Here is a 24460-nt window from a genome sequence, read left to right on the forward strand (position 1 = left end):
CATTATCCTAAACTGAAAAATCAAATTACCTGTGCTAATATTCATTTAAATACATAATGTTAAGTAGTCATGTTGCTCGAAAGAGAGGGAAAAATGTCTGAAATGAACTGATGCAATTTTGTCAGATTATCATAAACTCCCAGACCTAAGCTACAAGAATAGCTGATCCTGACAGATGCTTGTGGTTGGAGTGCCCACATAGGGAGAAGTCTGATTATGTGTCGGGTGGGAGGCAAAAAGACAGAAGAAAGTTGATTTGCTTTATCCTGTCAATCTAATGATTCACTTTGCAGGTCACACTTTATCTACACACAGTGTTTATTTAGACAATGAAACCATCAGTGTCATTGATAGAATCTAACACGCCAACGGAGATATTTTACTTTCTTGGTATTTTTTATTGTTGCTGGAGTATGTAATCCTGCCACAGAAATCTTTTTATGGAAATAATATTTTGTTATAAGCACTATCATCGTGTATTGTAATTATTATTTTGTTTTACCCTGCCCACACACAAAACAGTTTGCATTATATTCCATTGAAAGATACATTTTAAGCTCTCGCTGGTAGTCATGAATAATGTAAATTGACAAGAACTATTATGGAGGCAGGTAGACAAAGAAACAGAAAGTTAAGTGGTTTCCTTTCTTTTTATGGCAGAGTGACATTTACCTGTAAGTGCATTTGATTTTAACACAATAGGATGAGTCTCTGCTGTGCTGGATTAGGATTGAGGCGTGTGGAGGAGTTCAGATAAAGAGTGGGCACTGAGAAATGCCCTCGCCAGACCTCTCCAGGGAGGGCACTTCAGCAGCAATAGCATGTCAGAATGCCCTTTTTTTTAAAGTCCTTGTATCCAGCTGACAAAATCTTTCCTTGTTTCTGTATCTGTAATTCCAAGAGATCTCTCAGTGCTTCCCACAGCTGTCTAATACTTTGTGCTTGTCACATCACTTTCCAAAAAAGGGTCAATGTCACTTTCCCACCCTGGCAGACAGAAAAACCGAGGCAAAGAGAAGCTGTAGATGGATGAGGGTCACTTGGAGGCCCAGGACCAGCTCTCCTGGTGTGTGTACCCACTGCCCAGATTGGTACTGCCTCTCACATTCCTCATCAGTTCCTCTTTTCCTCACACTTGCCAGGACTGCACTAGTTGGGTCTAACTCTCCCGAAGTTACACTGAATTTAAATCAGAAATAACTTCAGTAGGTTGGATTCTCACTTTTGGAAATGGGAGTGTTCCCCTTAAAACAAATAGAGCTCATTTTTAGGTCTGAGAAAGTGTAGCTGCTCTCACATCTATAAACATCCCACCAAGTATAAAATACTTTTTCTCAAGTGTGATACATTCACCACCCTCCCCTCCAACTTTTCCCTGCAGTGTAACTTTCCATGTCTGTGAGGTTACACCAGGTAAGAGGGACAAAAGCCACTCAACACTTGTCTCCAGTAAAAACCTAACCAACCAAATAAACAAAAGCAAACAGAAAACCAAGTAGGCATCACACCATGATTGAGATATTCCCTCCCCCAGGAGAGTCACAGGTCTATGAGTGGAGAGCTGGGTCCTTCAGGAGAGCTGCATCCCTCTGCTTTTTCAGAGGACAAAAAGGAGCACTGTGGTTTAATCTGCCCATACTCCTTGAAGGAAAAACTTCAGAGAACATTGTCCAGGCTGCCTCCCAGAGCTTTTCTACTTTTGTGATCTCTCCTTTAAGTTTGTGCAGGAGCAGGACAGGTTCTGGCTGATGACAAATGTGACCTGTCCCACCGAGTTATTGTTGCTCGCTGTGGGGGATGAGCTTTTGCAGCCCTCTGGTTCCTGGTGACGTAGTGCAGGGTGCACAACACACCACAGTTGTGTCTTGGGGCTTCAAATGCCTTTATCTATGTCATGCATTGGTTTTTACAGTTTGCTATGAATCACTGATGCCTGCTGGGAACACATACCCGCTTCTGGTTATTTTTATTACAATGTTATAATGGGCACAAGGACACTTAAAAGTGGAACAACTGAGCATCTCTTGGTAGCCAGTGCTCTGCAACTCTCCTGGGATGCCTGAGAATACTGAATTGCACTGCTGAACTGCCTTACTATAGTGAAAAGAAATTAATTCCAAGATAGCCAGTGTGCTGTGTAGTAACTCTATTCACACAAATAATGGGAGAGTAGCTAGAGCCCTGTATCAAGTCCTGGAATACGAGCTCAGAGCCCTTGGTAAGTTGCAGATTTCCTCAATGAGGGTGGATCAGTCATTTAGACATTCTGGTTCTATTCCAGCTGTGGCACAGCTCTCTCTGTTCCATGATTCCATGTCCTGGGATGTCCAGGAACTAGGCTGGAAGGTTTTGTGGCTGCCTTCTAGCCAGAATCCCTTGGTCTGCTGGCTTTCTTACCAGCAGTAAATCAATGGGCAGAGGCATGAGATGAGTGTCAGGATCTCCTTATGACAAGAAACTGAGACATAGCTTAGAAAAACACCTGGACAGCAGGTGAAGAAAAAGGGATTAATGGCAAGCTGGGTTATTATACCATGCTGACACTGTGTGGTAATGCCAGGATGAGTACATTACAAGATATAAGGAATCCAATATGATGGCAAAAGGGAACATATAAACCCCAAGTTTGTTAATAACTACTTGTCAAGGGAGTAAAGGTTTCAGCTTTGAAGGTCACAGTATTTGAAGGACAGATATTTCTGTTCTCAGATAGAGAAATGAAGCAAAGGAACGAGCCTGAGAACTGCTGGGCACTCAGCTCCTTTGCTAGGAGGATTTAGTGTTGGGTGATTCCTAAAATGTTCATTATGGATGGTAAGCATGTAAGAAAAACATCAAAATGCTCAGAGAAAACAGTAAAGGGAATAGCTGAAACAAGCAATACTAGATATAAGATACCAATATCATCTGGAGTTCTATTAGCTCTGGAGCTCTCAGAGTGGACCACATCACCTCCAGTTTACAAGGTCAGAGATAAAAGAAGAACTGATTTGCTCACAGCACACAGCCAGCAAATGGTAGAATTGGCACTAGAAACCAAATGGCTTTACTCATGGCAGGAAGTAAACAAATAGGTTTGTGGTAGTTTCAAAACACGTGGCTGCAAGAGGAGCTGAAATAATTGAACTCAGTTTTCTAACCCCATTGCACAGGCTTTGGCCAGGTCCTTGGATTCTGCTTTGTGCTTTAATTCTCCTGTGCCACTGCACACAAAGTGACAGTCAGTTTTACAAGAAAATGTTAAGCTCAAACTCTGCCTTTGGGTACAGAAGGAAATTGCAGAGAAGAGAAGGCACCATGTCCAGCTGATCGGGATAGTGGCCGTGTGCCAGACATCATCTTTTGTGGTAATCATTCCTGCCCAATGGCAGCCTGAGCTATTTGCCTGTCATGATTTGTCTTTTTGTGCTTGGGGAATGCTGGCTGACCTTTGTCTTTGATGTTGCTCGGCCCTTTCCTTGCAATAGGGCAGTTCAGGAGGCCACGACCACATCTGCTTTGGCTGGTTCTGTTATCAATTAATTTGTCCTGCCACATCAAAGAACGGAGATAAAGCTGTAGCATTTCCTTACCACAGATTTTTATCTTCACTCCCCAGTTCACCTCACAACACACACACCTTCCACCTCCACAGCAAGAAGAGAGAGAGACAGAAACTGAAATGATATCCTAATAGCCTCCCCTGAGTGCTGATGGCACCTGGGTCTCTGTGCTCAGCCTTACACCCACTTCCAATCTGGCCTGGCCACAGCCAGGCGGTTGCTTACTCCCCCAACAAGTTGTTTGTTTTTTGTTTTTTTTTTTTTCTCTAGACAAATCAGTGATGTTAGAATGACAAATAGCAGTTATAGCTTTGCACTTAGCTGGGTATAATTTCAGCCCATCAGTACCATCTGTCTCCTCTCTTGGGCTGCAGCTCCATTAAGTGACAGAGAGAGATCCTCAAGGACAAAGAGCCCAACTCACAAGGACAGATATTTGAGGGGTCAGAATCTGTGACTCTTTGCCCTCTGTGGTTCATTTCAGTGGTGACCTGGAGAAAATGAAGGTGGGACATAAAACCTAACCCAGATTCAAACTTCCTGAGCTGTGCCATGCTGAGCCTTGATCCTCTTTGTCCAGGAATTCTGTGCTGAATTGGTACTAAACACCATCCAAACTAATCTGAAGACTTGCTGGGGTGGTGATGTTTTTTGGCTTTGGGACAGCAGTCAGGCTTATTTCTAGGAAATTTTGTGTTCATTTGCTGCAAGTCATAGAAGAGGAAAGAAAATGCCTCTGCATAGTAGGTATTAGTATTATTAATATTAATACTAAACTTCAGTATTAATAAAGTAACCTAATCTGTTTGTGATAATTTCACCTTGTAATCTTGAACTGCCTTGTTTTCCAAGGAGTAATTTCTCTTCTCTTTTCTCATGGCCCTCACCAGGAAAAAAGGTGCTTAGTGAAGATTCCAATCTCCATCAAATTTCAGGAGAAGATTGCTTCTATCCTGATTAGTTCTTTCCCTGTCTCCAGAAGCATCCTCTTTTCCATCTATGACCTTTCAAAGTTCCTTGTTCCCATTCTGTATGAAGTTCAAACTCCTCTTCCTTATCTTGTCCATTGTCTATACCCTCTATCAGTAATTTATCTGCCATCTCTTCTGCCTCTGCCTCCTCTTCACCACAAAAAATAAAACGAGGCATTTAAAGAGTTTTTAAAATTATTGTAAGGTGGCTCTACCACTGTAAAGTAAAAAGGCTGAAGTAAAGTACTGGGCTGGGAGCAACAAGCCAAAAGGAAATACCAGTGAAAAGGATTTGTCTGCATGAATATAAAATAATTTGCTCACAATCTTTGGGCACTTGCCTTTTAAGAGTTCAACTCCTATTTAACAGCACCAAAACATGGTCAGATTTGCAAAACAGCTCCGTTTGCTGAGCACAGTCAGAGTGTTGTGTGTGTGAAAATCTGACCCTTCTGTCAGCAGGCATGCTGGGGACTGGGTAGGACCAGCACCTAGGGGTCTGTATTCCAGCTATGGCCTCACATCCTCAGACTTTCCTGATTTAGTTGTTTTATCTACAGGCTTGTTTGCTTGTTACTTGTTTTCTTTTTTGCTTTCTCTCTGTCTCCCTTTCTCTCTTTTTTTTTCTTTTTTTTTTTTTTTCTTTTTTCCTTTTTTCCTTTTTTCTCTTTTTTTCCTCCTTTTCTTCTTCTTTTTTTTCTCCTTTTTTCTCTTTTTTCGTCATTTCCTCTTTCTTTCTTTCTTTCTCTCTCTCTTTCTTTCTCTCTCTTTCTCTCTCTCTTTCTCTCTTTCTCTCTTCTCATGTTCATTATGTCTTCAGAGGACCAATTTGATCACATCCCAAAATATGGAGAAAGATTGTGTTTGGAACTATTTTGCATGTGTGATGAAAAAGCCCAGTCTTCCCCAGTGTGGCTGGGAATGTCCTTCTCTCTCATTGACTAAAGGCCCTGTGTACCTTGCAGGATCAGTTGCATTCAAAAACCTGTCCTTTCAAATTTGTTTAGGTAAAGTGCAGAGTGCAGATGATTCCCAGAATAGCTCTTCTGGCTTCATTTGGAATGACAGCAAAAACAAATCTGGACTTAGCTTTTCATCTCAATGGAAGGGCACAGGAGAAGCAGTGAGAATATGTCATTGTTCGTAAAGGACAGCGTTACATGAGAGAGGCAGGGAGAAAGAGACTTTTCCTCTCTGCTCAATGAGGGCCATTCTGAGCTGTGTGAGGACAGCAGGGGTCAGCCAGTGCTGGAACTGACTCTGAACTTCTGGCTGAACAATCTCCTGGAACTAAAACCAAGAATACCTTTATCTTCAGCAACCTGCAGGGAGATGTTCCACAGCCAGCTTTCTCCACAAGAGCCAGGTTACAGTGTCTGTACATGACAGCAACTGCAGCAAAAGCTTTTGTCTTTTCAAACAGGCTGGCTCCCACACAGCAGAGTAGACTTGAGCCTGATATTGAATATCAGACACTATGCAAGAATCCCTTTGTAACTCAAGAGCCATAAACCATGAGATTATTTGCCATATAAGAGGGAGATGGTGGGTGCAGGTGTTCACACACCATGGCTAATTAGAACAGGGACAGATGAGGCACAGGAATTAGAATTCCTTCAGTAAGGGTCTGCTCTGCACACTGGTCTGGTTTACCTATCAGGTACTACCTGAGCCACTTTTCACCACAAACCCAATCTGTTTGGCAGACATTCCTTCTCCCTCACTGCTTCCTTGTCTTAGGAAAGGCTGAGGGCCCCATTTGCCAGAGAGGTGCTTGCTCTGAACTTCCACACCAATTGCCTGCATACACAGTCAGTGTCAGAACCAGAAAAAAGTCTAGGAGTCCTGTTTCTTAGTCCTCTCCCATCAGCCACATTCTCCTGAGCTTGATTTACCTGCATATCAGGGATTTTGTGGGCAACTACAAAGACAAAGAACAGATTGCCCCCAAATGGGGTCTTCAATCACTCAAGTTTTATCACTGAGAGACAGTAGCTTCCCTCCCTACCTCCTTGAAAAGCTTTTAAAATAAACACAGGTACATTAGAACAACAGCCCTTCAAAAAGGGTCCCTTCCTCCCCCTTAGCTTCCTTGCTCTCCTGTCATTAAGCAGAGTGGAGCCATCCTTACATGTGACATTTGGACACATTGACTTAAGCTATTTACTTTAAGCTTTTCTTCCTCCCATTCAGGATCATTTTCATTCATTTTTCAAGTATTTCAAAATTTCTTTTGCCAAATCCCTAGACCAGGTGATTCAGAATGAAGCAATGGGACTTGTGCCATTCTGATAAAAGCACAACCCTGAAGCTTTCCTACTTCTCCCACAGCCCCCTTCTGTTTACTCCTTTACTCACTAATTGTGCTGACAAAAGGAAAAATACAGCAGGAGTCAAAAAGGAAATATCACTTTTAAAGGTGAGTTTTATTTCCTTACCACAGATACTACCTTGCTGGTTAAACCATTGAGTAATTGTATTCTGGGCTTAGAGTCAGTGGGTCAGATTCTGGTTTGAATTTTATCAATAAAAACAACCACTTCGGGGCAACCTTTCATAAATATTCTTGCTTTCAAAGCAGTGTGCTCTGCTGCTTGAGGATGCTTTCCTTAACCAAATCCTAACCCAGAATTACCACATTAATGTCAGTGGAACTGACAGGTGACAGAGTTCAGACTCACAAGGGTTTTCTCTCTCTCCCAGCAGTGGAAAGCACTGAGCAGGTTTAACACAACCCTCCTGAGTTACACTCCCTGCTCAGCAGAAGCCTGGGAGCTTTGCTGGGTAGGTTGAAGATGCAGTTGCACAGATGTGTGTGTGAAGTGAGGATGTGCTGTGCTGCTCTGCATCCTGCAGTGGCAAGGACTGGACAAAGATCTGCTTACCACCCTCATCATGAGCCTGGGCAAGGCATTCTCTCTATCCAACCCCTTTTTTTGTTGCTGTTCTCTCATTCTTATCTGTCTTGCTTAATGGCAGCAGGAATATTTTGGACATTTCCTCAAGTTCAATATTAGCTCAACCTAAGGAAAATAGAAGTCACCCCTTTTCAGAATACACAAAAGGCACAGAGGGTAAGATTTAGAGATGAAGGAACAGCTGAGTGATGCCAAGTGATGTTCCCATTACAGAATGGTCACATCAGTTGTTGGGTAACTGGAGCTGCAGTTTGTGGGACTCCTGGGACAGCAGCTCACAATAAAGTTAAGGCTTTTTCTGTGCATATAGTTTGAATTAGGGGAAATGCTCAAAATTTATAAACAGGAACTAGTCTTGCAGAGAAGATAAGCTTTGGAGTAAGGGGGCTGTCTCTTGCAATGTGTATTTAGTGTCCACCACAGAGGGGACTAATCTCATGTTGGGCCTCTGGATCCTGGGCCTCTCTTAATGTGTGTACTGCTATAATACACAGAACTACTTCCTTCCATTGACTGCCTTTTTGTTGCATTGTTTTGTGTAATTGACTCCCTTTTTCATCCAGAGGCCAAAAAGTGATTATTGGAGATTGCCAGCTCCAGACCTGAATTGTTTCATTCAGGAAGTTAATTAAAATCAACCCACCTCTTCAGAAAACCTTTTCGAATACAGCGTGGATGGATGCTCCTTTCATCTCTGTGTTACTCTTTTTTTTTTTTTTTTTTTTTTTTTTTAATCAGTACTCCTTAAATCATGGAAATAACTTGGCAAAGGAGCTGAATTACAAGAAAAATCAGTTAGGAACGTAGGTAAAGGCACATAATAGGTCTTTAGAGGAGAGGAATGAATTTAATTGAGTGAAAGCTCAGAAAACCCAAAAGTAAACTCAGGGTCATCAACATGCTTCTTTCACTTATCCCTCAGTTGCACTTCATAGATCCAGGCTTCCTTTTGCTCTGCTGTTATCACACTTTCCTTTTGCTGTGATTTATTAACTGTGGAACTGTCAAATTATGAAACTGAGGTTCTAGAAATACTTATTAATGTTTGAGAAATTCATTTCACACTTGAATACTTTTTCTAACACTTACTAATGTCCCTCATTTTGGTCATGTGGGTCTGCAGGGCAAGAAAACAAGGTATCTTATTATATATTTAGCATGTGGAGATGAAGGATGAAAAAAAAATGCATTTTGAAAGCCCCTCAAACATCCAGCAGCCTGGTGCATTTGGTCCTTGTGCTGCTGTGTGTGGTGGCTGTGTGTGGATGTGCACAAGCAGGGCAATGTCTGTAATTCAGTGACACCATTCCAGCTCCCTTTCAGTCACTAGTAAGAAAGCACTTCTAATCCCCTCTGAGGAGCTCAGACATAAAATTCCTTTCATGCCAGTTTTGTATTCCTCAGTTTGGTGAACACTGACCTTCCCCCTGTGATTCCAATGGAACTTGTAATTCAAAAGGCATTTCTGTTTATTATTACCCTGTTAGGGTAGGAGAATCATCAGGGATGCCAGTACTGCTCAGGCAAGGTTACTCACCAGCTTTGTACTGCAAAGAAAAATAGAGGCCATAGATAAATTATGATTACTTTACTCACTATTTAATAAGAATAATGAGCTTAAAAAAATCACTGAATAATTACTTGCCTCAATGCCACAATTTTTTCCTACATAAAGTTTTCTGATGGAAATTCATTTAAAAAGTAGAAACAAAGACCACCAAAAATGTCAAAGTTTATGAATTTGCTCTTACAGGACTGGAACATTTCTACCTCTTGACACTCAGTTTTGAAATGTGTTATGTTACAACAGTATCAAATTTAACAGTTCTGAACTGGCATAGTCTTACTTAAAAGGAGGTTTTCCTTCAAAATATAATTTTTCACAGAATACTGAGCTCTGTATTTCCATCAGCATTAATGAAGTCAAGTTTTGTATTTAACCTAATTTGCTCCAAGTAGTCCTATTCCCCTTCATACTTAGAGAGACATCATCTGATAGGAAATGGCTGCAATACCTCCAACTTTCCTAAAACACTGACAGTTTCAACCGTTTCTTAAGAAATACTCACTGGGGACTGCAGCTCCAAACACACATCTGTTTAAAAATGGGACCATTTCTTCATCTGAAATAGGGGACTCCTTACAACTAAAGCAGTGGAGTTGCTGGCCACCGAAAGGCCAGCCAGAGAAAGGACTGACCACCAGACATTTTTCCTTGAGATGCCTCCCCACAGTGCTTTTCCCCCTTTGCTACCTCACTGGTTCCACTTGTGATTTCTAAATGACCATAACATCCTTTCCTCAGACAAGTATTTTATGCCAGCATTGGGAACATTGTTTCTTCAAAAGAAACTCCAGCAATATTTATACCTTTTACATTTGGTGAGCTGCTCCTGATGAAAACTCTGTGCAGCAGAAGCACCTTCTTCAATGCACAGGTGTCCACTGCATGCTAAATTATCAGACATCATGATAAGAGGAAAAAAACTTCACCTTTTTGGCAGAAGTAACATGGAAGACGTATTTTTTTTTTTTTTACCTACAATAAGAGGAGTGAATTCTGGTCTTGTTTAATCCAGCACATCAGCTGACAATGGGGTGGGCTGGAGTGTTTGCTCTGCTGTCTCTTCTGTTTAAGCTGAGGACAAGAAAAAATGTTAATACAACAGTGAATCCTTGCTGGGACCTGACTCTGACTGCAGCTCTGCCCCATGTTTTCAAACCTGACAATATTTTAGGGCTTAATTTTGGTATGTAGGAAAAGGCTCATGTGTGAGGGTGACCCCCCTAAATTCTGTGCACACAAATGCAGCAGCTCTTTCAGATCAGCACGTGCTCATTTGAAAGTTTATCTTTTAGCACATCTCCTCTTTCTCTTTCTTTGCTACTGCCCTTCAAATTTTGTGTCTGTAGCCTTGAAAACTTGGGCCATGTGGAAGTGCCCCAGTGTAGCTAAAGCTACATTTCCTTCCTTAAACTGTACACACTGGTCAATATTCACTTTGCAAATAGTTCTGCTTTTGATAAATGCAACTTAATTTTTGTGTGGAGCAAGTTTTGAAATATCCTCGTGAACATTTTAAAACTTTACACATCTATTCTACAAATTGTATATTTGTTTTAATATTTTTTAGAATCTCTGAATCTAAAAGCATTAAATAGATACATTCCCCTGACCATTTCACTAATAATGATTTAGCTCATTATTAATGTTTCCCTTTCACAGAACCAGAAACTGAGATGCAGGTATCTGAGAGAAGTACTATTGTTTTTAGAAGCATAATTGGATTCTGATTTCTGGAACTCACCTTGCTGAGAGCTTAGCTCTTCTAAAAAAAGCTGTCTACAAGGGTCAGAAAGAAACTATTAAATTGCCTGACACCTATTAATCTACTCCTCTTTTAGGTCCATAGCCATGAACTGAGCTCATTGAAATAAAATCTCTCATACTTGTGAGATCATGTGTTAGAAAATTAGTCCTGGTGTGCCCAAAGAGTTGGCCCCACATTACATGATTTCCTTATACAAACAGTAACAAAATACTTCCCTCCTCCTTCCAATGTATTTTATTTTAGGGAAATGCAAAAGGAAAGAACAAAAGTAAAATTCCCATTTGTGAAAGCACAGCATGTACTTCACTGTAACAGGCAGCAAAAGGTCTAAGAGCAAAAAAGGACTACTGAGACCTGCACGCAGAGTTCCTCATAAATTAGCTCAGAAAACCAAAGGTAGAGCACTGCATACTAGAGAAGGCTTGAAGCACACAAAATATTTTTCAAATCCTTTAACAATATTAAAATTCTGCTCAGAAACAACTATCCTAACGTGATTTTTTCCCCCCTCTCTTTCCTTGTGAATCAATTGTGCAGCCATTCTCTTTGTATAAAAATTTTCAAAACTCTCAAAATATGGATTTAGTTCCCACCCTGGAAAAAATGAAGGAAAGTGCTTAATGCATTGGTGTTGGGGCACAAAGTGCATTTGTTGTGCTGCTGAATGTAACACGATCTGAACCAAGGCAGGAGAATGAACACTTTGCAGCCCCTGATGGATTTCAGATTTATTAGACACTGGAATGTTTTTTTTCCCCCTTGTCTATAAGAACATGGTGTGTAAGATGATAAAGGGCAGGAATAAAGGGAGCAGACATTGTAGCCCTTAAAATTAAAAGAACTGTTTCTAGATTTTGAAAGTGTCAATGTATGAGAAAGCAGCCTAAATAGAAGCGTTGCATTATTCAGTATGCTTTCCTCTTGGAAAGAAAAACATTCTGCAACCACTGACAAAGCTATGGACGTGTGACTAATACTACTTTTATTTTCCTATATGGAGAAAAACCCCATCACAAAGCCTAAATGGAATATTTATGCTGTAAGATAATATACTCGTACCTGTAAATTATGAGTGCAAGTTGTAATAATTCATCCTTAGTTTCATTACTCATGCACTATGGAGCTTTCAAGATTAGGGATGGATTTGTTATGCCACTACATTCCAGTATATGTTTTCCTTTTTCACTTTTTAACCCTCTCTCTCTTCTCTGGCACACAGATCCTGTACAAATTTCTTTGCACCAACACATACAGACTGAATGAGCTACACAGAACTGGCATCCCTTTCAAAGGACATATTAATGATCCATTTTATGATGTTAACCAGGCTAAAAAAAATTAGCTCAGGGTAGAGTGATATAATTTCAAATAAATTTGGAGGAAAGTTTCCTATTCAGAGAAGAGTTCCAAGGTGCACCATTAATAAAATGCTGTTGTAGTCTAATGTTACAGGATAGTTCTCTTGAGCTATCCACAGTGGTCTGCTTGTAGTAGCAGGAGTTCTGTCCCAGTATCTATGCATTGCTTTGTAAAAGGGAATAGCAAAAGTCTGGAATGCATTGCTTCAAAGATTAGAATTCCCATGGAAATATAAACAACAAAACTATTCACTGAAAGTGAAGTTATGTTTAATATATAAGCAGGGGAATAAACAAGTTCTGTTTTTCTATTTTTGACTCTGTGTTTTAAGTGTCTGAAAGTGATGTATGTCTGACAGAGATGACAAGGCCAAGGAGACAGTTTGGGCCAGTGTTCTGAGCACTGCCACTCCAGGCTCTGCTGGAGTCTGCTACTGAGTTATTGTGTAATCTTGGCTGAGTCATTTAAATTCTTTATGCTCTGATTTCACCAGTCTGTAAAATAGGTGTAATCCTCCCCCATTTACCTCAGACAGCAAACGTATCTATAAAACATCTTAGATGGCATGATATGTTCAGGCAAATTTCACTTCAGTAAAACATTCTCTTTATGAGCTGTATTTGTCCACAGATCTTTTTGTCCAGCAAATCTCTGCCCCCAGACACACACACATACACAGCCATGTCCCTGTCACCTGAAAGATGAGAAGATCATGCCTTTACTGTGAAATCAAAACCATCATTCTGCTGCTATGGCTGCAGAAATTGCATTAAGTCTTTTCAAAGACCAAATCTTGCTTGTCTTAATTAAGTGAGAAGTCCCAGTTAAAATCAGTAGGATACTTCAGGCCATTAAGGAAAGCAGGATCTGGGGTCTTGCAGAGCACTGAGGTAAACCAGACACACTTGTGCAGTTTGCATTGGACAGTTCTCAATTAGAATGTCAAGATTTATAGTGTATTTTATCCGGTTTTCATTCTCCACTGTTCAGTTTAACTTTTGACCTATGGTTATTGGCAGAAGAGGGCTTGTCCCAGAGGGCCATTAGTCCCTTCCAAAGAGGCCTTCTAAGAGGTGCCAAAAAAGAGGGTGGGAAACAGGTCTCTTTGTAACAAGACCTCTCCTCTGAAACACCCACCATCCATGAGACAGTCAGTATACAAGAAAACAGAAGTTACCTCTGGATATCCAGCACTAAGTAGTTAAGGTCTTGCATTGTTCCTTTTCTCTCTTGTCCTAGCAAAAGATCAGATGGAAACAAGTCCTGTAGAAAGGGTAAAAAGTAATTGTGTCAAAAAATCTGCATGGAGTCAGAGTAAAAAAAATTGGAAGTTATAAATATAAGGAACATATGCTGAGATAGAAGAGCTACAGTAAGGTGTGGCATCCAGGGGTTCTCCAGAAGGCTGGAGTTGATAAAGCTCTCTGCCAACATGGGACATGGCATCCTTATGATATATGATAGAAGAACATGAGCTGCAGATACATCCCTGAATTTGAATTAAAAAAAAAAAAAAAAAGAAAAGTATGGGGATAAATCCATTTACCCAGATTGGATAAGCTCTGCTCAACGCATTCCCTTCAAACAGGGAGATGAGGGCTGTGCTGAAGGGGAGTCTGCTGGCATGTAACTGGCAAAGTTTCTCAAGGCAAAACCTTTAGATTGATGAAAATATCAAACAGAATCAATGATCTTGCTGTAGGACTGCTGGTGACACAAAATAAGGGCAGTGCTGTAAATGTGGAGAGCCAGAGTATTGCAGGGAGCAATCCTATGATCCTGGACATTCCAGCATTAGGAATGAAATGTAATAGGATTCAAATCAGGCTGTGCAGTTGGAGATTAATAACAACAATGCTCCACGGTGAGCAAGATGCTCCTTGGATGAAGATGTCCTTACAGCAGGGAGGTTCTCCAAGGGCCTTCCCATGGACACAGGGGGACAAAAATAACCCAGCTCGCTTTAGGATAGAGCCAGCATCATTTGCAAAAGGGATTATATAATATAGTTGCCTCTAACAACAGAGGACTAGTCTGATGAACCAGAAGGCCCCTTCCAGTCCTATTGTTCCTGCTATTCCCAAAGTTAAATTAACACCAACCTTGCCTGGCAACATCGTCCCTGTGCTTGTGGAGAGGGAGTTTGCCCTGGGGCTCCTGGGACGAGATGTCTCTGTAAATGGGAATTGAAAATCCTGTAAATAGGAACTAGAAGAGGTGCCAGGTTTGTAATTTTAAAAAACCCAATAAAAACAACGTAGTGGATCTAAATCCTCCTGTTTTGTGGCACAGGAAGGCCTGTCAGGACACCAGACCAGCCTTAAATCCCCCTCAGGAGTGACTCATGGCTGACAACACAGCACCAGTCCCCCCACAGGGCACTTTCTGCCCTATAACAGCCTGAAACACCAAACTGGGGCAGAAACACTAAATTTGGGACAGTGACTTTTTTCCAGACAGCAGGAATGGAGTGAGGGTTTCCCACCTCTTTCCCCCAGGCCGTCCTTCCCACAGCCATCCCGGCCTGTCGGAGTGTCAGGGCCTCCACACCCCAACAAATCCCCAGCCTGGGAACAATCTCTCCCCCCTATATCATATATATGACACATATGTAGATATATATATTATTTTTTACATTATGTGTGTGACACAAGGTGAAATTCAGCTGTGGGAAGGGCAGGGCAGGGCCCCTGACTGGCAGCGCCATTGCTGAGGGAAGGAACATGGCTGAGGCCTGGCTGCTGCTCTGAGGGCACTGCTGCCCCCTCAGGGGGACAAAGCAGAGTTAAAATGATACTGTGATAATTGATAAATGATTCGTGTTAATCAGAGAAATTTTGGAGTTTGTATAAACCAGAATACTTAAAATAAGAAAAGAACATGGACCTAGATAAAGGGAAATATATGATTAAACCCACGCTCTCTAAATCCCTCTGTTATGAATATTGTGTATACCAGTTTGTAAAAGAAAAAAAAAGGGGTTTTCCATAGTCTGAAAGGATTTTTGCAGAATCAGATTTCCTGCCTTTGTGTGATCAATCACAAACTATCTGCTAAAGATCAGCTTCCTACTTCTTCTGTTTTTATCTACCAAGACCAGGTGGTTACATGACCAATTGTCCCAAGAGCTGTCCCATGGAAGTTTGGAAGTTTCTTTGACCACCACTGCTTACCTTGCAGAATTACTAAAACAAAACAATAACAATTATTGATTACCACAAGGAAAATCATCGTATAAAAAGGGAGCTGCAAACCAAGTTGTGTGGAAGTGTGGAGTGGGTGATGATCCCTCACGTTTTCCTCAGTGCTGCTTGCTCTGTCTATATAAAATAAATCAATTTAAATTTTGCTGGATATCGAGACTTTGTTTCTCATTTATAACAATACAAGATGGGCTAACACAGCCCAATGTCTGTGGGGTAGTGGCACTGCCTCGGTGTCTCTCTTCAGGGCGTGATTTTAGGTGCAGAGCTGCTCAAGCTGAGTAACAAAATGGAGGGAAAGCTGCTGGACTGCCTGAGAGCTGGCAGAGCCATGGGAGCACACAGCCCAGTGCAAAGGAGGGAAGGTGAACTAACAGCAATTTCAAATGTGTGGGAATAGAAATTCCCCTTGCCTGACTTCCCAGCCCTGTGGAGCTGAGGAGAGGCTCTTGGTCTGGCAGGACTCTGCCCTGCCAAGGGACAATGGCAGCACCTCACTTTCAGGAGTGTCCCTTGTGCTGCCTTGTCACTGTCACTCCTGCTTCCAGAAGGTGGGTCTACAAGGTGGAGGGGGTGTTTTAGCCTATCTTTCAGTATATCTTTTTCTGGAAACTTATTATTAGAGAACCTTTGGAATCAAACAGGGAGCCTTTAGAAGTCAGCTGGCATCTGGGCTCCAGGGCAGTGCCTGGCGTCCATCGGCTGGGACAGGCTCAGGCTGTGGGCCAGGAGGCAGGAGCAGGGCAGGGATGGATGTCCCTCTCCATTTTCTCTCTCCATCCTCTCTGATCTCCAGAGCAGCAACAGCAGCTTGGGAAGGGGCTGTTGGAAGACACAGGTGTCTGCCAGGTGACACATCCCTAGAGGGGAGCAGAGGCATAAACAAAAGACATTTTCCTCCTGGGAGCAGTGGCCCCAGCCACCAGAAGGTTCCAGCCCCCAGATTTCTGTTGAAAATCCCAGTGTGGTTCAGCAATGCCCCAATTTGCTCATGAGACACAGAGCAGAGCCCACCTACTCATTCCTCTGCACAACCATCCAACGATAATGACTTTCAGTCAATGGCATAGCTTGGAACAGATGCCTGGAGGTGAAAGGATCTGTATTCCATTACTAGCCCCTTCAACTAGCTAGGGTCCCCCAGGTTAAATATTTTTAGCAACAGCTTGTTTACATGTCAAACTTGTCAATGAGCTTCTGGGGCACTGCTGCCACAGAGCTGTGTTGGTGGCAGCCCATAAGCTTTCTCTATGCATGGAGATAATGCCTTCTAAAGGGCTTGTCAGATATTTTCTTCCTACTGTGTCACAGGAGCAAGACTAATTTCAAAGAAATGCTCTTTATTTCTACTTAAAACTGCTAAAGAAAATATCCAGCACTGTCTTTTTTCTTGTCATCTGTTCGACAAGTGTCTCATAAAACAAATTGAGAGGTTTAAATCTCCGAGACAAAAATCAATAAGAGGATAAGTAAAGAATAGGAGGAAGTCAGCAGGCTGAGATTTATTTCATTGGAAATGTTTTTTCAATGGATTTACTAATAAATCTAAAGTGGCTGGTGCAGCTGCCTTTGATATGCAGTATCTCCTTTACTTAGATGGAAGCTGCACATGAAAAGGAGCTTTGAATACTGATTTTTACAAGGGTGTAAATCAGCGAAGCCCCACACGTTACATGTACCACCAGCATCTACTTCAGGTAGACATTAAGAAAAAGGATTTGTTTTTGTGTCAGAGTTTTCCTCTGTAGCTTTGCCATTTGTTGTTTTATATGTTGAAATATTTGTGATCAGGTCCTTGCTGTGCTGGACACTGAATAATTCAATGTAAAAAAATCGTCTCTGTCCCAAAGAGTTGATGGAGTTTCAATGGTAGGAAACAGCATTGAAATAACAAATATGGGCTGACTAAAAGTAAAATCACAGGGATGAAGTTTGTGATGGTGGAAATGAACTGTGGTATCTCTTGAAAATCTGCTCCAGTTTGTACTTCCCTCATGGTGATGGTAAACTGGGAAAAATTTAAATCAAATGAATGATTCGAAACACAGATAAGAAAAATGAAATAAACTCTTGAAGCAATCCAGAACAAGTCAGCTTGGATTGCCCACCAGTCATAACAGGGTTCCAGGAAGAAGGGATGCTCTCCTGGGTGACAATAATAATGGTTGTCACTGAAATGGCTGCACTTTGATGTGGACAGGAAGCAACTGCTCCCCAGTCCTGAATGCCTTCACTTCCTGCTGCACATTCACCCTGACTGTGAGCTTTTCCAAAAGCCCTGTGCATGAAGAGGGAGCTATAATGAGCTCCTTGTTGAGCACTAGGAGTGGTTTGCTCCAGTTGGCACACATGACAGATGGTTGTGGGTAGGGGAGCACTTGCTGGGGTCTGTGTATGTGCATATGTGCTAGGAGGGGTTCCAGGATGGTTCCATGGCTCACTATTCTATTTCAAATTAAACAAATAGTCCTGGATGCTTTTACAACCTCAGATGGGAAATCAGCCAGAAACTAGCTGATATCTTATTGTTCCTTGTTCTTCAATCAATTCTGCATTTTTCAAAGGATTTCTCTGCACTGAACATGTATCAGAACCTGGTTGAGTTCCACTGTTCCAGTTCACAAATTTGATGTTAGAAAGGAATGTTGGAAGTGAGAGTAAATCAACAGAAATGGCCATTTTCATCCCCTTATATGGTTTTTCTCAAGTCAACATGAGAAACATTTCACAGCTAACTGTGAAAACTGGCACCTCATTACCTACTTTATTATTTCTTATGACTTATTAAGGGTTATTATCATTGTTCATTATCCTTTTTGATAGTGCCTACCCTGGCTATCCTATCGTGTTATTACTGGGTAGTAGCAGCAAACTCTTACATTTAGGTCACTTTAACAGCTTGTATTTAAAGATTCCCATGGATATTAGTCTGAAGGGTGCAATCAGTGCTGTGATTTGCACAGGGTTCTGAAAATGGAAGCAGGGAAAATGTGTAATGAAATCTATATGTGGTTATATGTTAAAAGACTGTGTCATGGAGCCATATGCATGGGGGGGTTGAACTGAAGTTGCATGACCTACCTAAAATCTGTAATTTTCATATTTTTCAAGCATCCTGAATTAGAATCAAGGCAATCTTGCATCAACACAGCAGTTTTAATGCAGATATGTTTATGTACATCATAGAAAATCACACACATGTTATTGGGAAAAGACAGACAACTTTCATAGCAGACAATGCTGGCACTGTTTTCCATAACACATCTTCCTGGTTGAAACTGGGATAATATATTCCCTATGTCACAGAATATTAGGGATATATTATATGTTTACAGATGAGTTTCACCATGAATTCACCATGTTAAACGTGATAAAGTGATGGCCATATTTTATACAATCCTTAATTCCATATCACGCATGCAAAGAAGACAAAACAGCTCTGCAAAACAGGCAGGGATGATCTCCATCTCCTTGAGGAGGATGAGGAGATTTGACAAAATCCATCTTGTGAGCCAGCAGCACAGCTAGAATCAGAACCAAGCTTTCAGTGTCAGCTTTTGCCAAAACCTGCCCAGCAGTGTGTCATGATGAGGGCTGGCCAGACCTCCTCCCAAGCCAGGAGCAGAACCCTTTATGTTGTGGCATTTTGCACACATGGATTTGTTTCTCACATTCTCCACGCTGGCTGCAGGAGGAAAAGGCTGCACTCTGTGCTCCACACCTCACCACATCATCTCCACGTCACAACGCCCTGTCTGCATTCAAAATCTCCCATCCATGACCTGATCCTGTTCGATCTCTTGCAAGATCAAAGTCTGAGGAACTTGAAAGACACACAGGGACATGATTTATCCTCAGAGGAGCACGGTGCCTTCTGAAATTGCCTTCTCCCCTGGATGCCACACACTGTCCCCCTGCCCACAAGATGGAAATACTGATTTTGTTCCTGATCTGGCTTGTGTAAATATATGTGGGAGAATAGCAAATGTCATTGCACTGGGACACAGAGCAAGAAGTTGCAGGGAAGAGGGGATATTAACTCTTCCGTTCCTTTTGATTTCCAGGCTGCAGGATAATCCTACAAAATTAAATAATATGATCAGGATTTCCCCCTTTCCTCTTGACCTGACTTTTAAGCTAGGGCTAAGAATTGCAGCACATTTCTTTTCCCAAAGCAAAACACAATCCTGGATAAAAGTCAGTTTAGTTGAGAGAAAAAAGTAAAACAAAAATAGATCTTTTCCATAAACAAAGCTGCTTTCCATTTTGCTAACATAAACAGGCAGATGCATTAAGAGATCATGCCACCCAGGTCCTGGAAAAAGGAGCAGGGAAATGTATTTCTGAGTATTTTTCTGAAGGTGCAAGGATGGCTGAGCCTAAAGCAATCTGAGCAGGAGGACAAAGCTTTACAGACAGAGAAGCTTTAGAGTTTCACCTGAGACTCAGAAGATCTACAGTTCCACAGATTAGGCCAAATGCATCATCATCTCCTTCCCAAATGAAATGTCTACCTTTTGCAGACACCTGTATTCTCACAAAAATATTGGGTTTTGCAGCAGTCTCTATGGCTGTGCTAACACAAGTTCAGGTCTCTGGGAACTGGGTGAGTACTGGCAAAAAAAGCCTTTCAGAAATGCAAGTCTCACCTTTGCAGTCTGAGGACCTACCACAGGTCTATGTGAATGAAACCCCCTTCCCTCAGGACCAGAAACAAGGGGATGAAGCAAGAGAAATAAGAAATGAGTGGTGTCCTAATTATGGGCTGTTTTCCACAACCAAGTGGAAATCAGGCAGCTGGGATGGACCCTGTTATGTTTGAGCCCACATCTTTTACTCTTCTCTCTCACTTGAATCATTCCTTGGTGATAAAGTCATCCATCTCAACTGAAAGATCCACATTCTACTTAAGCCATCAAAATAATCTTCCTGTAATTGCCTGGAGTTGCCCACTCTCTAGATATCTACAGTCTGTAGGCATCTGTATTTAAGTGATGCTCTGCAATAAATCACACCCAGGAGATGTTGCAGCCTTCTGATAGGGCTGGGCTGTGACACATTTCATGTGCTGCAGAGCACAGCTCTTCCCAAGGTCCTCACAGACCCCCTTTTATACTGTTTGCTTGTTCTAAAATCTCTGGATTTTTACTCAAAGCAGTCTGCTAATATCAATCTCCGAGCCAGACACTGCAGGGTGAATTCTGCCTTCAGGTATCCTGAATTTGATTAAAACCAGGGTGTGCAAAGCTCTTCCAGGGCTTGGTACCATTTCTGATTCAGACCAATTTAACAGACAATGAATATACCCAGTGCAAAAATGGCTTCTTCTGCTTTGGCTGATACTAGAAGGGAAGATTTGGTGTTTACTTTCAATATTTGGATTCAGCCTTAACATGTGTCCAGTGACTCAAAAGCTACTTCTGCAAATTCTCTCTTTGAATAATGGTCTTCAGGATCTCTGTGGAACAGAATTATTTCTGCATTTTCTTGCTTCTTATTGGGTCACAAATGCAGCAAGAGGGGCCTTCTGCAGAAGGCTTTGCCCCTCAGTGCAGGAAGCTCAAGTCTATATGCAAATGAAAAATATTCTAGCCAATATTCCATTACCTAGGTTGTTTTGTTCCTTGTCCCCCATGTTCCTCCCCCAGTCTGAGAAGAGGATCTGGTTCAGCTTTTGCAGGTAAGAATTTTTGGAATAGTTGTTTCTCTGACTGAATTTTGATAATTTTTAGGTATGTTATAAATGAGAAACAAGTTCTCAATATTCAGCAAAATTCAGATAGATTTATTTTATATAGACAGAGCAAGCAGCACTGGGGAAACGTGAGGAGTCACCACCCACTCCACACTTCCACCCAACTTGGTTTGCAGCTCCCTTTTTATAGGATGGTTTTCCTTGTGGTAATCAATAATTGTTATTGTTTTGTTGTAGTAATTCTGCAAGGTAAGCAGTGGTGGTCAAAGAAACTTCCAAACTTCCATGGGACAGCTCTTGGGACAATTGGTCATGTAACCACCTGGTCTTGGTAGATAAAAACAGAAGTAGGAAGCTGATCTTTAGCAGATAGTTTGTGATTGATCACACAAAGGCAGGAAATCTGATTCTGCAAAAAAAACCTTTCAGACTATGGAAAATCCCTTTTTTTCTCTTTTACAAACTGGTATACACAATATTCATAACAGAGGGATTTAAAGAGCGTGGGTTTAATCATATATTTCCCTTTATCTAGGTCCATGGTCTTTTCTTATTTTAAGTATTCTGGTTTATACAAACTCCAAAACTTCTCTGATTAACACGAATTTATCAATTATCACATCCGCCACTTGTCTCAAAAAATAAGTGCGTGGAAAGAACTAGTTTAGATTATTTTATCCTTTCTGATACTTTTTGCTCCTTTACCCCTCTATTCCTTTATCCATCCCTGCTCCTCCACAGCTGCCATTAAGAGCAAGTCAGTGACTCACAAAGGCACATTTTCACTCATTCACTACATCACAGCCCTCCACGCTCACCCACTCCAGGGTTCCGTGACGCTTGATCTTTGCCACCGGGAGCATCCAATTCTGCGGCCAGCGCTAAGGCCAAAGGGAACTCTACAAACCAGTTATTCTCTGTTTCCCCCAGGAACAAAACTGTGCTGATGTTACTGCCCTCTAAAGATGTGTGGATCAGCATTAAAGTGCTGACCTGTTCAGCACTTCTGGCACCCTTTGAACCGGGCAGCTTTGAAGCCAAGGCTCTAACGAACTCGTGTATAATAAGCTGCTGCCCCATGCCAGGCAAGGCAGAGGTATCAGGGACTGATGGAAGCTTTTGAAGGCACAAAATGCTATTAAAAACTGCGAGGGACTAGAGAAAAAGAGTGAAAAACAAATCTGCCTTCCATGCAGTGATACATCTAACTTTGGCAAGTTAGAACTGGGGTCACTAAAGCAGATTTTAAGCTTAAAAAATTTGGGGTGGCTGGCTTATGGTTTTGGCTCAGAAACACTTTTGCTGAAACTGGGGCTCTACTGGGAGACAGTTCAGTTCAGGGCTTTCCTTACCTTTGTGCACCAGTAAGTTGTTGGGGAAGGGAGAACCAGTCTGCATAGCAATAATTATTATCAATTGTATTGTGCTTTTTATCTTCAAAGTGCTTTACAGACACAAACTAATTATTCCTCTGCAACACCCCTGTGAAGAAGATGGTAAGTATCATTATCTCTGTTTTACCAATGGGGAGACTGAGCCAGAGCATTTAAGCGATTAGCCTGGGGCCACAGGGGCAGTTAGTGTCAGGGCTGGGAATGCAGGAGTGTCTCTGCTCCCAGTCAGCACCAGGCAACATATCTCTTTAGTAGGAACAAAAGGGAACCTTTCTGCAGACTTGGAACCTAAAAGAAGCTCATTTTTTTTGGCAAGGAATTATAAACTCGTTCTTTAAAATGTAATCATAATTGGAAAAAAGACAGTGGAGTAAGGGCACTGAAGAGGGTTGAAAGCCAGTATGTCTGCTTTATAGGTAATCCTAGAATCTGGAAATTTGGGAAAATTCCTGGAAAATTTATGCAGGGGATGTAGAGTTCTGTTTCAGGGGTGAAAAAAAAAAAAAAGTGACATATTTGAAATTTCCCATGGAAGGAAAAGTAAATTATAATAATTTTTAAATATCAAAATGTTTCATTACAGACGTTTTCAAAATGAAACTGAACCTGAAAGTCTGTGCTCTGAAGTTCTCAGTTCAGACATGGCTTGAGGGCTTTTAAATTCCTCCATGCCTATGGGCTCTCAGTGAAGTTCTCAGGGCTTCCACAGGAATGTTGCAGCTGAGCCCTGCAGTGCCTCTTATTCTACCCCGTGAAAAATCAAACTTTTAAAAAATCAATAACTTGGCCCTATTTGCAGGGGAACAGAAAAGGGGCAGGAATGGTAACAGGCCCAGATGGGAAGCACCCTGTCCTGTTCTAGAGCTGTTACCCTGAGGGACAATTCATCCCATGGGACACTGACTCCCTCACTCAGGGATGAGTTAAGGCTTAGGGACACTGGCAAGGAGCAGACACACTCAGTGCTCCCTTTCCCATGAGATTTCTAAGGTTACAACCTGAGGAACTGAAGGGCAATCACAAACCTCAGGCTCTGCCTAAGGTGAGCTGAGTTTTCAGGGCAGGAGAGTAGTAATAAAAAACATCCTTTTACACTGAGCTTTCTTTGGTTTGGAATCGAGAGCTAATGGACAACACAAGAATTTTTTGCATGTCTCATCTCACAGTACCTAAGAGGGGCTAGAACCTGGAAAAATAAATGTCCAGCAGTCAGTCAAGGCAACACATTTCACTCAGTCCCTGTTCCTTTTCAGTCTGAAACACTGAGCCAGATCCTCAAATGCTCAGAAGCTGCCATGAGGGCTGGATCTTCTAAAGAGCTCTGTAGCCCACCAGCTTGGCACTTCTTTAAATCTAGGTAGTGATTTTGGTGCCTAAATGGGAGCTGAGCCCTTTTGCAAACCTGCTTCTGATCGTGCATGCTGAGCTGCTCTGCAAATCCTGGCTATCATTGCTCTGCATTCTTGTACTTCCTGGTTGTGAGCTGTGCTGGGAGCAAAACTATCAAAGCACCACAAGGAAGCCACTCCTGCCATAATCAGGAAGGATAAAAAATCTCAGGAGCCAAACTGTTCAAACTCTATTACTATTTGGGCAATGGCTGTACCTCTGGTCCTTCTTTCTCCTTACACATATCAAGGCTGTGCAATGGCAGGTACTATAAAACCCCCTAAAATAGAGACAATCCCAGCACTGAATAGTTTATAATCAAAATAGAAGATGAGGCAGAAAGTGTGTGCAACAGATGGACAGATTTGGCATAAGGAATCCACGGGGTAAGTGTTTGAGTGAGTGCCTCCAGTTTGCAGAGCAGAAAAGAGCAGTCAAGGATAAGCTTTGCTGCTTACCTTACCTGACCCCTAAACCTTTTGAGATTTACCCACAACAATTAATTATTCCTTTGACTGGCCAAGATGATTCACAGCTGCTCATGCCATCCCAAAGCTCAAGATCTAAGTAAATTTATTGAAATTAGTGGTGGCTTCATTCCAGGAAACTTGCATTTAGTTTTGATTCAAAGAAGCTCCGCACCCTTCCCACCTCTTG

General features: G+C 41.7%; 1 long non-coding RNA gene across 1 annotated transcript; it reads right to left on the reverse strand.

The window, feature by feature from the left end:
• Positions 1-9087: 9087 nt before the first annotated feature.
• Positions 9088-14900, reverse strand: LOC306811550. The gene is made up of 4 exons (XR_013776692.1): positions 14608-14900; positions 14225-14295; positions 13300-13385; positions 9088-10069 (listed from the first exon to the last, which is right to left on the reverse strand). It is a non-coding gene; the product is annotated as an uncharacterized lncRNA (long non-coding RNA).
• Between the last annotated feature and the right edge of the window lie 9560 nt (positions 14901-24460).

The sequence above is a fragment of the Erithacus rubecula genome (genome assembly GCF_903797595.1).
Source record: "Erithacus rubecula genome assembly, chromosome: 22".
NCBI classification, from domain to species: domain Eukaryota; kingdom Metazoa; phylum Chordata; class Aves; order Passeriformes; family Muscicapidae; genus Erithacus; species Erithacus rubecula.